Source organism: Emys orbicularis, chromosome 4, assembly GCF_028017835.1.
Source record: "Emys orbicularis isolate rEmyOrb1 chromosome 4, rEmyOrb1.hap1, whole genome shotgun sequence".
Classification (NCBI taxonomy): domain Eukaryota; kingdom Metazoa; phylum Chordata; order Testudines; family Emydidae; genus Emys; species Emys orbicularis.
In genome coordinates, this window is record NC_088686.1 from 56,020,058 (window position 1) to 56,038,673 (window position 18,616).

Below are 18,616 nucleotides of genomic sequence, written 5' to 3' on the forward strand. Positions count from 1 at the left end.
GGGGGGTTTTTTATGCAACAACCCAACCCTGATGCTTTTGCCTCTGGTCACAGAACATCAGAGTTGGGGCAAGAAGGTGACATCACAGCCACATATATGGCACAACGACAGCACTGCAGGCCCATTCTGTCACTCTCCACACCAGGAGACTCTTGATTTTAAGTGCTTTTTCATGGGCTGAGCCAGAATCTCCCCAGGAAAGAATAAGAAAACAGGAAGTGGAACCCTCTACATTTAAACATGAATAGTCTCTACGGACTCAGCTAGATTAATCTAATATATGGCTGGAGCATAAACCATAGAGCCTAGAGGTGTGTGTTTATAAAATCATTCACCTTTCTTGCCTATCAGAAATCAGAGCATAAAGACAATGGGGCATTTTGGGGGCAGAGTGCCTCTGACTCTGTAACTGCAGCCACGAGGAGTTTTCACAGTGGGAGCGTGGCCTGGAAAGAAAAGGTGGTTCAGTGGTTAGTGTGTTAGCCTGGGACTTGGGAGACCTCAGTTCAATTCCCTCCTACACCACAGATTTTACGGGTGGCCTTAAGAAAGTCACTTTGTTCAAGATTTACTAAGGTAGCTGGCACCTATCTCCACCTCTAGTGGGATTTTCAAAAGTGTCTAAGCAAGTTAGGCACCCGACTCACATTAATTTCAGTGTGAGTTAGGTGCCTACCCTGCTTAGGTGCTATTCAAAAAATCCCAATAAATGCATATCTGCATCTTTAGGTGACTAAACACCTTTGAAAATCTGGCCTGTAGTCTCTATGTGCCTCAGTTCCCTCATCTGCAAAATGGACGTACCTCACAACCTAGCTGGCTGGCTTACATATATAAAATCTTGTGAGGCACTCAAATAGTGCAGTCATGGTGGGTTATATAAATACCTTAGATATACAGGACTGGGATGAGAGGAGCACAAACAGCAGCAATGAAAGAGGAGAGCCTGGAGATAGCCTCTATTATCACAGCTCTTGGGGAACTGGGCAGGTGGGTCTGAAAGGGCTCTGCAGAAAGAGACATTCTGCCCCAAGGGAACCAGGAGCCTCTGGGCTCCTCCTGCCTATGGGGGTCTGTGAGAGCTGCAGCCTTATTAATGGAGTTAATGTGATATTTTCCTTGATTTGGCTGAGGCATCATGTCCCCTCTCTGCCCCCTCACCATGATGTCTGGGCTCTCTCTTTATCCCTTCGTGTCTGTCAGTGTTTCTGATGTGAAAGACCTCATCAGGTTGCTAGAAAATAAGTTTTTAAAAATCATAAACCCAAGCATTTATCTTCAGTTTGTAGTTAATGCTTCAGTTTCACTAGATCAAAGGCACCTATCTAGTAAAAGTAATTTATTTGTGCTTTTATACCATGCATACCACAAAAAGAGCTACAGAACAATGTTAGCTGTGTAAGCTTCCTCATGCTGTCCTGCCAACTTACTTCAGTACTCTGCTGGAGGGATACCCTGGTAAGAAGTTAGTTCTGTCCTTTATACCCATTCAGTCCTTGCCTTTCTTTTGAGATGGTCAACAAGGAGCCAACTGTAAGGAGTTTTGTGATGCATGAACCAGTATACTAGGAGCTGCAATGAGACTGCCAACTCATTTTACACAGGTCATTGAACAGACATCAGACAGCAATGACTTCTGGTCACTACTACTACGTGCTGCATTCATAGCAGTGAACTAGAGGTGAAATGTTCTCTACTTCATTACCAGTTACATTATGCTCCAAGCTCACATTTTTGGTAAGAATTACTTTGAAACTTTGGATACCATAGACAACAAGGATTGGGAAAAATGTGTGAGGCAAATAAAATAATCAAAAAGGACTAACACCACCATCATTTTTCTCTCTCTCATTCACATATACAAAGTAAATACTGGAAATATGTTTTAGCCTATAAGCAAAATTATTTAAAATCAATTATTGAATGGTCATGCAATAGTTTGAAGACACAATTATTATGTTGTTAAAAATACTTCCCATTTTCTTATTCACAAAGGGATAAGCTCCTCAGATTGTGTAACTGGTCATAGAGCAGCGGTTCCAAACTGTGGGTCAGGACTCCAAAGTGAGTTGCGACCCCATTTTAATGGGAATGCCAGTACTGGCTTAGACTTGCTGGGGCCAAAACCAAAGCCCGAGGGCTTCAGCCCTGGGCAGCAGGGCTCAGGTTACAGACCCCCTGCCTGGGGCTGAAGCCCTTGGGCTTTGGCTTTGCGCCCCCCCCCCCCCCCCCCAACCTGGGGTGGTGGGGCTCGGGCGGGCTCAGGCTTCGGTCCCCGCTCCTGAGGTTGTGTAGTCATTTTTGTTGTCAGACGGGGGTCGCAGTACAATGAAGTTTGAAAACCCCTATCACAGAGCTATTGGTCATGGAACAATGCCAATGTGCAATAGTTGAGGATCTGGCCCTCTTTGTTCACAAGGATGAAGTTTCTGTTGTGGAACAACATAGATAAATTTGTTGTCACTATTATGCAACTAATTAATATCTTGACACTTACATTAGATATGAAAAATAACATAGGAAAGGCTTACTTATCATGTGTGTGTGTTTCTCTCCCTCTCTCCTGCTTTCACCTCTCACTTTGTTTCTTGCCAGAGACACCCTTCTTGCTCCCAGAGATTGGTCAGGTCCATCCTACCATCTTTCCTCATATTGTCTGGGTTCACTGACTCACCACCCCATTTCTAGGGCATCTTCCCACTCCTATTAATCTAGCAGGGTTCCAACAGCCAGACATTATTCCTCTACTCTCCCTCACCAAGTACCCCAAGCTCCAGTTCATTTTGCTTCTTGTACACAGTCTGAGCTGAAGTACATTATTCATAATTCCATGATCACCACAAAAGTATCTTATTACTTCATTTGCAAACAGTCATCAGGATCTTGTAGAAACAGCTTCTGCATAATGGAAACATTGTTTTTAAGGGAACTTCAGAAGTCAGTGGGAAAAAATAAACCACTTTAGTGTTTATTATGGTCTTAATCTACACATAACTGTCTATCATTACCTTTGGCCCCAAAGAGTCTCCAAATAATGAACGTAGTGAATTTACCATTCCCAAGCCATCTCCACTGCATCCTGTGTAGTACACACACATAGCTAACACATGCTAGTCAATAAACCTGCTTCCCAGAGAGAGGTTTCTTTCTTGTTGTGCTAAACAAATGCCAAAGTCTTAACTTGTACTGATTTGGTCAGGACTGCACGTGGATTCTGGTTTGGATACCAAGCCTCAAATGCAATATGAGCTAGTGGGCATTACTTGGTAGCCCACCACACACAGAAGACAAGGGGCAAAAACTGAATCAGCAGTTAAATATTGCAACAGTTATGTTTCTGGGCAGATGTTATAAAATGTGAAGCTATCCCAGAAATGTAACCGGCAAGTGGTAAACACAAGGAGCTAGCATGCTTTAGTGGTTCGAGCACCAGATTGGGAGTTGGTAAAACTGGGTTCTAGTCCACGTTCTCACACTAACTTCCTATGCTGATTTGGCCAAATCATTTCACCTCACAGTAACTCAGTTTCCTCATCTGTAAAACTCATGGTACAGCACTGTTTCTTTGTTAAACTTAGTGGTGTATTTTAGCTTCCAAGAAACATAGTTGGTTATGATGATATTCTATTCAGCAAAGTTATTCACATAATTCCTAAAGGAAAACCTTCTTGACAAACATTCAAGTCACAAAGAAGTTTGAACATCTGTATAAGGCCACAAGTAATCTTGGTGATGGCTTTGCATCTGTGTTGTGGCATCCATCTTTCATTCTGCAGCCACACAACTCCACATGACATACAATTAAATACAGAAAACCAGGTTCAGATGTGCAATCTTTGGTTCCTCAAAATAGTGAACAACACATCTAGGTGTTGTGTTTCATGTTCAGGAGAACGAAAAATCCAGCCAAATGATTATCTAATTTTAGTCTGTGTAAGGAAAAGAGTCCCGCCAATGCTCCTGGGGACATTACACAATCCATTCCTTTCCACTAGAAACTAATTATATACTTCAGGACAAATCCTTCCCGCTACATCCCTACTCCAAGTCTGGGGGACCTTTTGGCAGTAAAACTGTTGCAGTTGAACTGGTCAAAGAATGGTGGGGAGGCTGCATATGGTCAATATTTCTGGGGCTAAGTGCATGCTCCAGTCTTTCCAAGCTGACCCCTTTCAGTGGAGCGGGCTTTGGAGGCTACTCCAGCCAATAAAATGTTTTAGCATATAGGCAGGTTTCCTGCCTAGATTTTTCTTTCTCAGATAATCTCAGTGCCAAGACAAGCTACTGAGACCATACTGAGAAAAGAGTTCCCTTTTACTGAGTAAATGAAGTGTCAGGGTAAATATTGTCTATATTTGGATGCTTAGCATATACTATCCCTGTTAGTTAAAATTAGAAAACTTTTTTTAAAAAAATTGCAGATAATCAACTATATTCTAACTACAATACATACTCTTTACTCTTATTCCTAAGAGAGTTGGTGACTTTTGAGGGAGTCATCATCCTTGATGCTATGGGAAAGGAAACAACCACTTATTCCTTCTTGAGTTTTCCAGCCCACACCTTCCCAGAAAACCCTTAAAATTAATCTTTACTGTTGTGCACACATCACATCTGCTTCAGAGCACAAAACTGCTTCATATAGATTCCCAAATACATGGTTGCCACTTCAAACTCCAAAATGTTTTATTTCTCAGTACTACTAGATACTTATCTAATTCTGACCCTGTCATGATCAGCCACTTTAACATTACTTTTGGGTATTTAAGACCATCATAATTACCTAAAAGTCAGTTTGCCCTTAATACTGAGGGTTCTTACCCTCTACCTTACTTTTCAAAACATACAATATGACACCTCTTGCCAACTGACTTTAACAGGAGTTCCATTCTCATATGAAGTACACAGAAGATGTCTATGTCTTCTGTAAAACGAACTTTAGCCTAACACCTTGTTTCTGAAAGTAAGTAACTGTTTCTAGAATTAAGTTAATTTTATGAAGTGAGCTTCTATATATATAATTTCTCTTTTGAAACACTGCATATTTTGAGCATGCTTTAAGTGATACTTACCTCCAAAAGATAAGGCTCCATTTGATCCAATGTTTTTCCTAGATGTTTATCTGGATCTAAACCTGCCAAGATATATTAAAATATATTTAACAAATACAATAAATGAAAGTAGTTTAGACATCAAAGTGGACTTTTTTTGTAACATTGTCCTTTGGAAGTCAGTTCCTGTATATTTAAAATCATTTTGATCCTAAAGTAAATGTACTGAGCTGGAATTCTCTCACTTATTCCCTTTGGGCAACCAGTTTCCATGCTTGTAAAAAATAAGGCTCATTTCCTTTGCACTGCGTCAACTGGAAAATGTATTGTTTTACTGTATGATTTCATTTCTAAGAAACTTCATCAAGCACAAGGGAATATAGATAATTCAGTTTCATAGTAATAAAATACTACTACAGTCTGTGCAAGTTTATGTATTTAGATACAGTAGAACATCAGAGTTACAAACACCTCAAGAATGGAGGTTGTTCATAACGCTGAAATGTTCGTAACTCTGAACATTATGGATATTCTTTCAAAAGTTTACAACTGAACATTGACTTAATACAGCTTTGAAACTTTACTACGAAGAGGAAAAATGCCGCTTTCTCCTTTTTTTCGTAGTTTACTTTTAATACAGTACTGTACTGTATTTGCTTTTTTTTTGGTCTTGGCTCTTCTGCTGCCTAATTGTGCACTTCTGGTTCCAAATGAGGTACATGGTTGACTGGTCAGTTTGTAACTCTGCTGTTTATAACAGTGAGGTGCTATAAAAAAAACTAACTCTATAGTTCCCCCATTATTCAGAAGTGATAAATTTGCCAATGCACCCCTACTATTTTCTTTTACATATGCCTTTGCCAAGCCACATACTGTATGTGTATGTGTATCTCTCTCTCTCTGACACACGCACACACACAGCATAAAAGCGGTTTATACTTGCAGTGTCTCTTCAGTTTGGAAGGTGGCGGCTCCTTTGTTGCTCCATTTCTTTTTGTATCTTTGAATTTTCTTTTAAGTGTTTTTGATGTTTGTGTGTTTCCATTTTTCATTTTGACTGAACAGTTAGGTTTTCATTGAGGTGTAAATATTGATGATGACCTTCCTTTTGTAAATGGAATCATTTAACTGGCTGCCTTTGCTCCTGTATTAGCTTTTTGCCTTTGTGTTTTGTCAACAGACATATCACTTTAGGCTGTGATGTAGTCAGTTCTTGGGAGCAGAGCACACAACTGGAGCTAGTCAGTATTTGGATGGAAAAAAATTTCATGTCCAATAGCACCTCAGAACCTGTTGTGCGAGGTAACTTTTCTCCTTCTCAGTCAATACAAAACAAATATCCCAGTTAGCTCTGAGGGGGCACTATGCTACTGGAAGTGTCATCTTTCATCTGAAACTTTAAAAAAACAGAGGTCCTAACTACTTGAAGTTAATACAACTATGACATTGTTGGCATCACTGAAACTTGGTGGGATAATACACATGATTGGAATGTTGGTGTGGATGGGTACAGCTTGCTCAGGAAGGATAGACAGGGGGAAAAGGGAGGAGGTGTTGCCTTATATATTAAAAATGTACACACTTGGACTGAGGTAGAGATGGACATAGGAGATGGAAGTGTTGAGAGTCTCTGGGTTAGGCTAAAAGGGGTAAAAAACAAGGGTGATGTCATGCTAGGAGTCTACTACAGGCCACCTAACCAGGTGGAAGAGGTGGATGAGGCTTTTTTTAAACAACTAACAAAATCATCCAAAGCCCAAGATTTGGTGGTGATGGGGGACTTCAACTATCCGGATATATGTTGGGAAAATAACACAGCGGGGCACAGACTATCCAACAAATTCTTGGACTGCATTGCAGACAACTTTTTATTTCAGAAGGTTGAAAAAGCTACTAGGGGGGAAGCTGTTCTAGACTTGATTTTAACAAATAGGGAGGAACTCGTTGAGAATTTGAAAGTAGAAGGCAGCTTGGGTGAAAGTGATCATGAAATCATAGAGTTTGCAATTCTAAGGAAGGGTAGAAGGGAGAACAGCAAAATAGAGACAATGGATTTCAGGAAGGCGGATTTTGGTAAGCTCAGAGAGCTGATAGGTAAGGTCCCATGGGAATCAAGACTGAGGGGAAAAACAACTGAGGAGAGTTGGCAGTTTTTCAAAGGGACACTATTAAGGGCCCAAAAGCAAGCTATTCCGCTGGTTAGGAAAGATAGAAAATGTGGCAAAAGACCACCTTGGCTTAACCACGAGATCTTGCATGATCTAAAAAATAAAAAGGAGTCATATAAAAAATGGAAACTAGGACAGATTACAAAGGATGAATATAGGCAAACAACACAGGAATGCAGGGGCAAGATTAGAAAGGCAAAGGCACAAAATGAGCTCAAACTAGCTACGGGAATAAAGGGAAACAAGAAGACTTTTTATCGATACATTAGAAGCAAGAGGAAGACCAAAGACAGGGTAGGCCCACTGCTTAGTGAAGAGGGAGAAACAGTAACAGGAAACTTGGAAATGGCAGAGATGCTTAATGACTTCTTTGTTTTGGTCTTCACCGAGAAGTCTGAAGGAATGCCTAACATAGTGAATGCTAATGGGAAGGGGGTAGGTTTAGCAGATAAAATAAAAAAAGAACAAGTTAAAAATCACTTAGAAAAGTTAGATGCCTGCAAGTCACCAGGGCCTGATGAAATGCATCCTAGAATACTCAAGGAGCTAATAGAGGAGGTATCTGAGCCTCTAGCTATTATCTTTGGAAAATCATGGGAGACGGGAGAGATTCCAGAAGACTGGAAAAGGGCAAATATAGTGCCCATCTATAAAAAGGGAAATAAAAACAACCCAGGAAACTACAGACCAGTTAGTTTAACTTCTGTGCCAGGGAAGATAATGGAGCAAGTAATTAAGGAAATCATCTGCAAACACTTGGAAGGTGGTAAGGTGATAGGGAACAGCCAGCATGGATTTGTAAAGAACAAATCATGTCAAACCAATCTGATAGCTTTCTTCGATAGGATAACGAGTCTTGTGGATAAGGGAGACGCTGTGGATGTGGTATACCTAGACTTTAGTAAGGCATTTGATACGGTCTCGCATGATATTCTTATCGATAAACTAGGCAAATACAATTTAGATGGGGCTACTATAAGGTGGGTGCATAACTGGCTGGATAACCATACTCAGAGAGTTGTTATTAATGGTTCCCAATTCTGCTGGAAAGGCATAACGAGTGGGGTTCCGCAGGGGTCTGTTTTGGGACCGGCTCTGTTCAATATCTTCATTAACGACTTAGATATTGGCATAGAAAGTACGCTTATTAAGTTTGCGGATGATACCAAACTGGGAGGGATTGCAACTGCTTTGGAGGACAGGGTCATAATTCAAAATGATCTGGACAAATTGGAGAAATGGTCTGAGTTAAACAGGTTGAAGTTTAACAAAGACAAATGCAAAGTGCTCCACTTAGGAAGAAAAAATCAGTTTCACACATACAGAATGGGAAGAGACTGTCTAGGAAGGAGTACGGCAGAAAGGGATCTAGGGGTTATAGTGGACCACAAGCTAAATATGAGTCAACAGTATGATACTGTTGCAAAAAAAGCAAACATGATTCTGGGATGTATTAACAGGTGTGTTGTGAGCAAGACACGAGAAGTCATTCTTCCGCTCTACTCTGTTCTGGTTAGGCCTCAGCTGGAGTATTGTGTCCAGTTTTGGGCACCGCATTTCAAGAAAGATGTGGAGAAATTGGAAAGGGTCCAGAGAAGAGCAACAAGAATGATTAAAGGTCTTGAGAACATGACCTATGAAGGAAGACTGAAAGAATTGGGTTTGTTTAGTTTGGAAAAGAGAAGACTGAGAGGGGACATGATAGCAGTTTTCAGGTATCTAAAAGGGTGTCATAAGGAGGAGGGAGAAAACTTGTTCACCTTAGCCTCTAAAGATAGAACAAGAAGCAATGGGCTTAAACTGCAGCAAGGGAGGTCTAGGTTGGACATTAGGAAAAAGTTCCTAACTGTCAGGGTGGTTAAACACTGGAATAAATTGCCTAGGGAGGTTGTGGAATCTCCATCTCTGGAGATATTTAAGAGTAGGTTAGATAAATGTCTATCAGGGATGGTCTAGACAGTATTTGGTCCTGCCATGCGGGCAGGGGACTGGACTCGATGACCTCTCGAGGTCCCTTCCAGTCCTAGAATCTATGAATCTATGAATAAAAATCCAGTGGTGATTTTTGAAAGAGGAGGAATGTTGACAAAATCTGAATAGTTACATTCTGCCAACTGTACCTAAATTATTCAATATTTTTCTCTGGACACAGTATTTACCCTCATTTCCTAGGCTACATTGTTTCCGCCATCAGAGATGGCTGCATTTCAGGAGCGGCTGAAGCAATATCTACAGTATAGCTCGTAAAGCACTTTGGGATCCTTCAATACGAAAGTCACTACATAAATGTAAGATATATTAATTATTATTATTATTATTATTATAAAGTTTTTGCTAATTTCAAGTAACTGGCATACATTCGAATTTGGTGATAACGGACTCAGCTTATTTAAAATTCTGTGAAGCTGAAACAATTTAAGTAAATTAGATTTTAAAACATTAAGGAAGATTTTAAACATTTCATTGAAGCATATTGCAAATTATTTCACAACCTGAGGGAAATACTTTAAAAACTGCTTAATAGCTAAAATGGAAACAGGCACTTTTTTTCCTGTATGTCATTAATAGAGTGAAACTTCATGTTGGTATAGATTTGATAATGTAATCTGCATCTTCGGATAAGATGCTATCCAATTATGACTGTGGCCAATATGAGAATCATTTTAAAATATTTTAATTTTATTTTGGGGGTTATATCGGGCATCGCAAGACAATCTTGGTTCCACTGAAATCAATGCCAAGGCTCCCGCTGATTTTAGTTGCACAGGAGCAGGCCAGCAGTGCATTATTTCTAAGCATTCAAATCTGGGTTGGAGATTCAGTTATCTGTTAATTAGCCGTAGAACAGGAAGAGATTTCTGTATGCTTTATTTGCAATTTCTTTTAGTATTTGTAAATTTTTGATTCGTTCTTTTAATTTTCATCAATGAAATACTGTATCTGCATTTTTGTATTTTTTATGTTTACTATCATTTTTTCCCCCCTTTGGTCTAGGTTTGCCTGCTTATTTTGATACTTTAGATCTGGTCACCTGTGCTGGTAGATTGTGTCCATTTTGCATATTTTTATTTTTTATTATTATTTTAGTAATAGGGAACTATACACGTACTATCCAAAATGCATGAATTTATGACAAGAAGATATAGTTCACAATTATGTTACAAATATAGAATATATGATAGGGTTAGGTGTTATAAAGATTTTATCACTACTGTTTTGGAAAGAAATCATTATTCACGAGTGGTACAGCCGCAACTGGTGCAGGTTTTCCAGAAAAAGTGGTAATAAAAATTTACTGCCCCCATTCCTTCGCATATTTTGTTTATACAATGCATTTGTCTTTTGTTTACTTATTGTTTTTGAGCTTACTTTGCTTTTTGCCATGAAGTGCTATAGCAAGAGAAACAATGTTATGGACAGAGATGAGCAATATCCACAGCGATGCAGAAAGTAAATTTATCTAATGGTTTTCAATTTATGCAATGATCATGGAGCTAAGGAAGTTATAACTACTATCACAACCACCATATTTACATGGTGTAACCAGATGCCTACATATTTCCTATGGACCGGATCCTCATCCCATCATAGTCAATGGCAAAAAAACCTATTGGCGTAGATCCTCAGCTGATACTCTGGAATAACTCCATTGACTTCAATGGAGATATGCCAGTTTACACTCGTTTAGTATCTGTACCACTGATTTTAATGGATCCAGGATTTGGTTGTATACTTGTTTGCTACTAAGATATATAACTTCTACAAATTTCCATCCACATTATACCCAAATGGACTGTGTATCAGCACACTACCTTTCTTTTCTGAAAAAATCAACCCAGTTTCTTTAATAAACCTAGTATTTTCCCTTAAAAATTTAGCATGGAATATGCATGCTACAAATATGTGACACAATAACAAATAAATACAGAATCATAGAACTGGAAGGGACCTCGAGAGGTCTTCTAGTTCAGTCACCTGCACTCAAGGCAGGACTAAGTATTATCTAAACCAGTGCCTCTCAGAGCCGGTCCGCCGCTTGTTCAGGGAAAGTCCCTGGAGGTCCGGGCCGGTTTCTTTACCTGCTGCGTCCGCAGGTTCGGCCGATCGTGGCTCCCACTGGCTGCGGTTCGCCGCTCCAGGCCAAGGGGGGCTGCGGGAAGTGGCACGGGCCGAGGGTTGTGCTGGCTGCCCTTCCCGCAGCCCCCATTGGCCTGGAGCGGCAACCGCGGCCAGTGGGAGCCGTGATCGTCCGAATCTACGGACGCGGCAGGTAAACAAACCGGCCCGGACCACCAGGGGCTTTCCCTGAAAAAGCGGCGGCCCGACTTTGAGAAGCACTGATCTAGACCATCCCTGACAGGTATTTGTCTAACCTGCTCTTAAAAATTCTCAATGATGGAGATTCCACAGCCTCCCTAGGCAATTTATTCCCGTGCTTAACCACTCTGACAGTTAGGAAGTTTTTCCTAATGTCCAACCTAAACCACCCTTGCTGCAATTTAAGTCCATTGCTTCTTGTCCTATCCTCAGAGGTTAAGGAGAACAATTTTCCTCCTGCCTCCTTGTAACAACTTTTATGTACTTGAGAAATGTTATCATGTTCCTCCTCAGTCTTCTCTTCTCCTGACTAAACAAACTCATTTTTTATTATTTTACCTCATAGGTCATATTTTCTAGACCTTTAATCATTTCTGTTGCTCTTCTCTGGACTTTCTCCAATTTGTCCATATCTTTTCTGAAATGTGGCACCCAGAACGGGACACAATACTTCAGTTGAGACCTAATCAGCACTACTAATACATTCCAGAATGATGTTTGCTTTTTTTTTTTTTGGAACAGTGTTACACTGCTGACTCATATTTAGCTTGTGATTCATTATGACCCTGTAGATCCCATTTCACAGTACTCCTTCCTAGGCAGTCATTTCCCATGTTTTACGATGTGCAACTGACTGTTCCTTCCTAAGTGGAGTACTTTGCATTTGTCCTTACTGAATTTCATCGTACTTACTTCAGACCATTTCTCCAGTTTGTCCAGATAATTTTGAATTTTAATTCAATCCTCCAAAGCACTTGCAACCCCTCCCACACTTTATAAGTGTACTCTCTATGCCCTTACACTGTTGATGAAGATATTGAACAGAATCGGATACAAGACCGATCCCTGTGGGATTGACATGCCCTTCCATCTTGACTGTGAACCACTGATAACTACTCTCTGGGAACAGTTTTCCAATCAGTTATGCACCCACCTTATAGTAGCTCCATCTAGGCTGTATTTCCCTAGTTTGTTTATGAGAAGGTCATGCGAGACAGTATCAAAAGCTGTATTAAAGTCAAGATATACCATATTTACTTCTTCTCCCCATCCGCAAGGCTTGCTACCCTGTCAAAGAAAGCTAATCAGTTGGGGTGAAACAATTTGTTCTTGACAAATCCATGCTGACTGTTACTTATCACTCTATTATCTTCTAAGTATTTGCAAACTGATTGCTTAATTATTTGCTCCTTATTCCACTTTTTATAGATTGGCACTATATTTGTGAAGAATGCATATCACATTGTATCACTCATAAGTTTCACAGCTTCCCCAGGCATGAAGAAAACTATATTTGCCTGTTTGGCACACATGAATTCAGAATAGTTTTGAAACGTATAATGGTAATGTAATCCGTACACAATCTACAAATAAACCCATACTGTAGGAAGCACACAAGATTAAACTTGCAATATATTCTAAGGCTATGTTAAAATGCAATGTCACCGTGCTTTCAGTTTCTAAGTATAGCTTCCTCTTATCTAACAACTTCAATTTTTCTTAGGAAAAATATGTATTTCCTTTGAAGTTTCATTCAATTTGGAAGTGATCCTTTCCAATGAAATCTATATGGGGAGTGGATATAAACTGTGGTTTAATAAAGGCCTTAAGAACCAGATGAATTTACAGTACCTTCAGAACCAGGCACTTACAAATTGTGATTCTCTAGTGGTATACATTTAACCTAGGAAAGCTCTCAGTTAGATGCAATTATCAATCCTGTTTCTTCTATCAATGTAATGAACTATCAATATTTATATATAATCATAAATCATAGAACCCAACTTAACTTTAACTATTTGGTATTTCTTTTTCCTTAAAGAAAGGTATAGATTACTTTATAGAGTCTCATAACAATTTAGATTAAAGCAGAAGAATATACTGTAAACCCTTACTACATGTTATTTAATCACATCATACGGATTCTTCCTCAGTGTGACCAGCTCTGAAGAAAGCTGGATGGGTGGATAAACCCACAACTAGGCCCAAACCCTGGATAACTACACAGAATTAAGAAATTAATTAGGAGGAAGAACCATAATTTGCAGAGCTGACATCTATTTTACTTTACTTGCATGTATCAACGGGAAGCAATTACGATTCAATTAAAATATTCAATTTTATTACTTTACTGACTGACCTTGAAGTTAATGCCTGTTTTATTTAATTGCATCATCTATGAATAAATGTTAACCCTAGAATGTTATGCCCCATTATTTTCAATGCATTTTTCAACTCCCCAATTGAATTATATCCGTTAATTTATTATCTGCTGTCAAGAAAGCAAGTGAGGCTTTATTTCTTTGAGACAGTCCAGTATATGATGAGAGAAACATCATGAACGATTTGATAATGCTGTTTTTAACAGTGCCCAGTAAAATGAATTGTGCGGTCATCTCAACTTTTGTGGCCAAGAGTTTTACTGTAAAATCAGTATGCGGTAGTACAAATGGTGTAATCACTTTGAGAAGCAATTTCTAGTCCATCTGTAATTCCTGATAAATTCATTGACAAGAACTGAATATCTTCTTGCATTAGTCAGCAAGGACTGCAGAGCAATCTTTTGCACAATGCCACAAGACAACTGCTAGAATTAACTGCAACATTGTAAAAGGACTTATACAGAAACTTACCAAATTTCAATCCTCACACTGTTGTGCATAAAAATGCATAAAATGTACAGATGACCACTAACAGTCAGGCATTTCAGAAGTGAAAAGTCAGAGTGCATTACATGACTGCAAAGTATATTTTAAATTGTCCATTTTGTTCACACATACAAGTATACCATAAAGTCTTAAAATTAAATCCACACTCTTGTAGGTACATTTATGATATTTAAAAAAACCCTCAAGGCTCTGTTTTCATAACATAATGTTCACTTAACACAACAGAAAATGTAACAACTCATTATATCTATGAAAACATAGTGTGAAAAAGATCTTCTCTTGTATGCATGTTTTGGAATTTAAGTGACTATATGCTCTTAAATGAAATATTTTAATAGACGAAATCTCAATTTCTTCCTTTTATTTCAACAAAAAATAATCCTAAAAGAAAATCAAAGTACCGTATATACTCGATCATAAGCTGGTTCGTTTATAAGCCAACCCCCCCAAGATGGATATGTAAAAACGGAAAATTTTTATGACCCGTTCTTAAGCCGACCCTATAATTCAGAGGTCAGCAAACTTTGGCTCCCGGGCCATCAGGATAAGCCGCTGGTGGGCCGAGATGGTTTGTTTACCTCGAGCGTCTGCAGGCACGGAGGTAAACCTAAGTAAACAAAGTGTCCCGGCGCGCCAGCTGCTTACCCTGACAGGCCGGGACAGCAACTGGTGGGGAAATTTTTTTGGGGGGAGAAGCTGGGCGTTAGGGGAGTAACCTCTGTGACCACCCCCCACATGACCCCACCCCTGGCCCGTGACCCCCACACTCTCCCCATCCCATCCCTTCCCACCTTATCTGGGGAGGGCCAGGGGAAGATGTCTCTGGCCTGGCTGGAGCGTGCTCCGGCGGGCCGGGCAGCGCGGCCACAGCGTGCTCTGGGGGGCCCGAGTGACCTGGCTGCAGCCTGCCAGCCTGGGAGCTGCAGTTGCTTCAGAGGCTGGGGGAAGAGCAGCGTGGCCAGAAGCAGAGAGACTCTGGTCCCGCCTCTTCCCTTATGTCTCTGCTGGCTGTGCTGCCTCTCCTTGCTCCCTCTGTTGGGGGGAGGGGCTGTGTCCCACCTCTCCTTCTCTATACCCATTTATAAGCTGACCCCCTTCTCTGGTGCTTCCCTTTTTTACTAAAAAAATTCGGCTTATGAACGAGTATATACGGTAAATGATATTTATTGCTTCCAATGAATAGTCTGCTGTGCAATTCTTGTAATAAACCACACGGTGACAGATTCTAATCCCAGATGCATGGGATTAGAGATACCCCATTGCAAACTACCCATTCTGATCCACTTTGTTTTTTTCAAATTATAGAGAAGCAATAGGTGCTCCATAGCTAAGGTTGAAGCTGATTTCCTTTTCATTGCCTGATATTCCAACCCTTCCTATCTGTGTTCCCCCTGCACCCCTCAAAAATACATCTCCCTGAAATTTGACATGCTACATCACATGGAGATAAAATTTCTCCGGGAAGCTTGGAAAATAGGTTTATAGCTATGGTATTTAAAATTTTCCACTATCATTGCCTTTTGAAAAACATTCCCACATTTTTTTTAATCCATCATGTTCTCTAAATATCCTTGGTTTGGTTGACCTTGCTGAGAAATTCCTTTTACTGTTGGGAGGGTTAGTGATAGACTTACCAAGATACAGAAGATAGAGATCACGTTTGTGAGATAAGGTAGGCAGGAAAGGGGTTTACCTCGAGTTCATTAGAGAGGGTTTCAAATGAAAGTTGAGGCGAAAAAGAACATAGAAAAAGTGAGGGAAAATTCATGAGAAGAAAAATAATCTCTCTCGCCATCTTTTTTCAGTCCAGGAAGAAAACAGTCCAGCGAGGAGGAACTGGGAAACTAACCATCCAGCTTACACACAAGAATGGATGGGGAACAAAAGACTGGGAGGACCACATGGAAGGGTGATTGGAACTGTTCTCCTCATACTTGGAAATGAAGGATCACAGGACTAGTCATTCAAAATATGTATGACACATTCTAGGCTTGACCTTACTCCCATTCAAGTCAATAGAAAAATTCCCACTGGTTTTAATGGAGCAGAATGAAGCCCTTAGTAAATAATATAAAACCAGTTAGCATATCTCCAACAGAATATTTCCGTTTCCAAACAAAACAAGAAGGTAAGAACATGAGAATGGCCATACTGAATCAGACCAAAGATCCATCTAGCCCTGTATCCAGTCTTCCAACAGTGGCCAATGCCAGGTGCCCCAGAGGCAATGAACAGAACACATAATCATCAAATCATTCATCCCCTCTCACCCATTCCCAGATTCTGGCAAACAGAGGCTAGGGACACCATTCCTGTCCATCCTGGCTAATAGCCATTGATGGACCTATCCTCCATGAACTTATCAAGTTCTTTTTTGAACCCTGTTATAGTTTTGGCCTTCACAACCTCTTCTGGCAAGGAGTGCCACAGGTTGACTGTGTGTTGTGTGAAATAATACTTCCTTTTATTTGTTTTAAACCTGCTGCCTAGTAATTTCATTTGGTGACCCCTAGTTCTTATGTTATGAGATGGAGTAAATAACACTTCCTTATTTATTTTCTCCACACCAGTTATGATTTTATAGACCTCTATCATAGCCCCCCTTAGTCATCTCTTTTCCAAGCTGAAAAGTCCCAGTCTTTTTAATCTCTCCTCATATGGCAGTGTAGCGATGCGCGACTCACCGCTGCGGCGCCTCCTTCTCATCATCCTGGGAATTAGCCTTTCAGCCTCCAGAGCGCCTACTGCTGGCCGACATCCCACTTGTCACTGGCCCCCGTGTCCCTCCCGGACCCCGGTGCCCTTTTCCCTGGGGTTCTGCCCTAGAGTACCCCCACAGATCTGGGTCTCCCCTCACGGGGGAACCCCCAACCGTCTATCCCTACCTCGCCTGAGCCTGTGGCTACTCCCAGTCTCCATATAGCTGGCACTCACTGAGGCAGACTTTAGTGTACAAGCCATTCATCATTGGCAAAGGGGGGTTTGGACCTGCTGCCTTTGCCTACCCTGGGCTGCACCTTTGCAACCCCAGTACCCTTCCTGGCCTTTAGCAAGGCCTGCAGCCTGGAGGTTTTCCAGGCTGGAGCTCCCCAGCTCCTCTCGCCTTCCCCCAGCCTTGCTACATTCCAGGTACCCTGCTCAGCTCCCCAGCAGTGAGGCCTGTCTCTCTCAACAGCTAGAGAGAGACTTCCTTAGCTCCAGCCTAGCAGTCCCTTTATAGGGCCAGCTGTGACCTGGTTCCCCAATCAGCCGCACCTATTGACTCCCCGGGACAGCCCTTTCCCCGGGCTGCTTCTACCCCCTCAGGGCTGGAGTGGGTGACCACCCCGCTAAAGGCAGCCATTCCATACCCCTAATCATTTTTGTTGCCCTTTTCTGAACCTTTTCCAATTAAAATATATCTTTTTGACATGGGGCGACCACATCTGCATGCAGTATTCAAGATGTGGACGTACCATGGATTTATATAGAGGCAATATGATATTTTCTGTCTTATTATCTATTCCTTTCTTAATGATTCCCAACATTCCGTTCGCTTTTTTGACTGCCGCTGCACATTGAGTGGATGTTTTCAGAGAACTATCCACAATGACTCCAAGATCTCTTTCTTGAGTGGTAACAGCTAATTTAGACCCCATCATTTTATATATAGATAAAGTTAACATTAGTTGGGTGGTATAATGTGGGCAAGTTGATATATAATGAAAGACTGTGTAACAATGGCTACTGGGATGGATTCCCTGACATTTAATTTCCGAAAATATTAACTTTTTTAAAATGTTGAATTTTTGTAAATATATATAAAGGGGGAAGGTGCAAGAATATGTTAGATCCATTAAAATATATCTTCCACCTTGATTCTTTTTTAATTATTGTATAATATAGTTTAATAAACTTAATTCGACTGTGTTTTTCTACAGGATAATGTACCCAAGTGTTAGAATTATGCCAAGGCTGAACGTAGAGATTCCAGAACCCTTCTAATGATAGGTGGTCAAGCTAAATATAACTGTCCTCTTCCAGGCCAGTTCTGCTTTATACTTTCCAGGTTAATCCAGTTCTAAAGAAGCTTTTCAAAAGTTAATCAAATATTTCTTAACTAGAATAAAATCTGATATCAAATTTCAGAATTCTAGCTGGTAAAAGATCCTAAAACTCTTCATATTCACAGACTGAATTTTATCTTTACTCTCTAATGAGTCTTTGGAACATCAAAGCTAATTTTGTTCCAGTTACATCTAGGATTTCAAAGCCAATTTAGCCTGACCATGTAGGTAAAGGAAATCTCTCTAAAAAGTGTAACTCTCTGAAGAATTTTTTGATTGTTTCATCAACTGACAAAACAACATTTTTTTCAGGAAAATATTTTTTAAAGCATTAAAATTTTTATGGTTTGGAAAAAGGTTGTAGG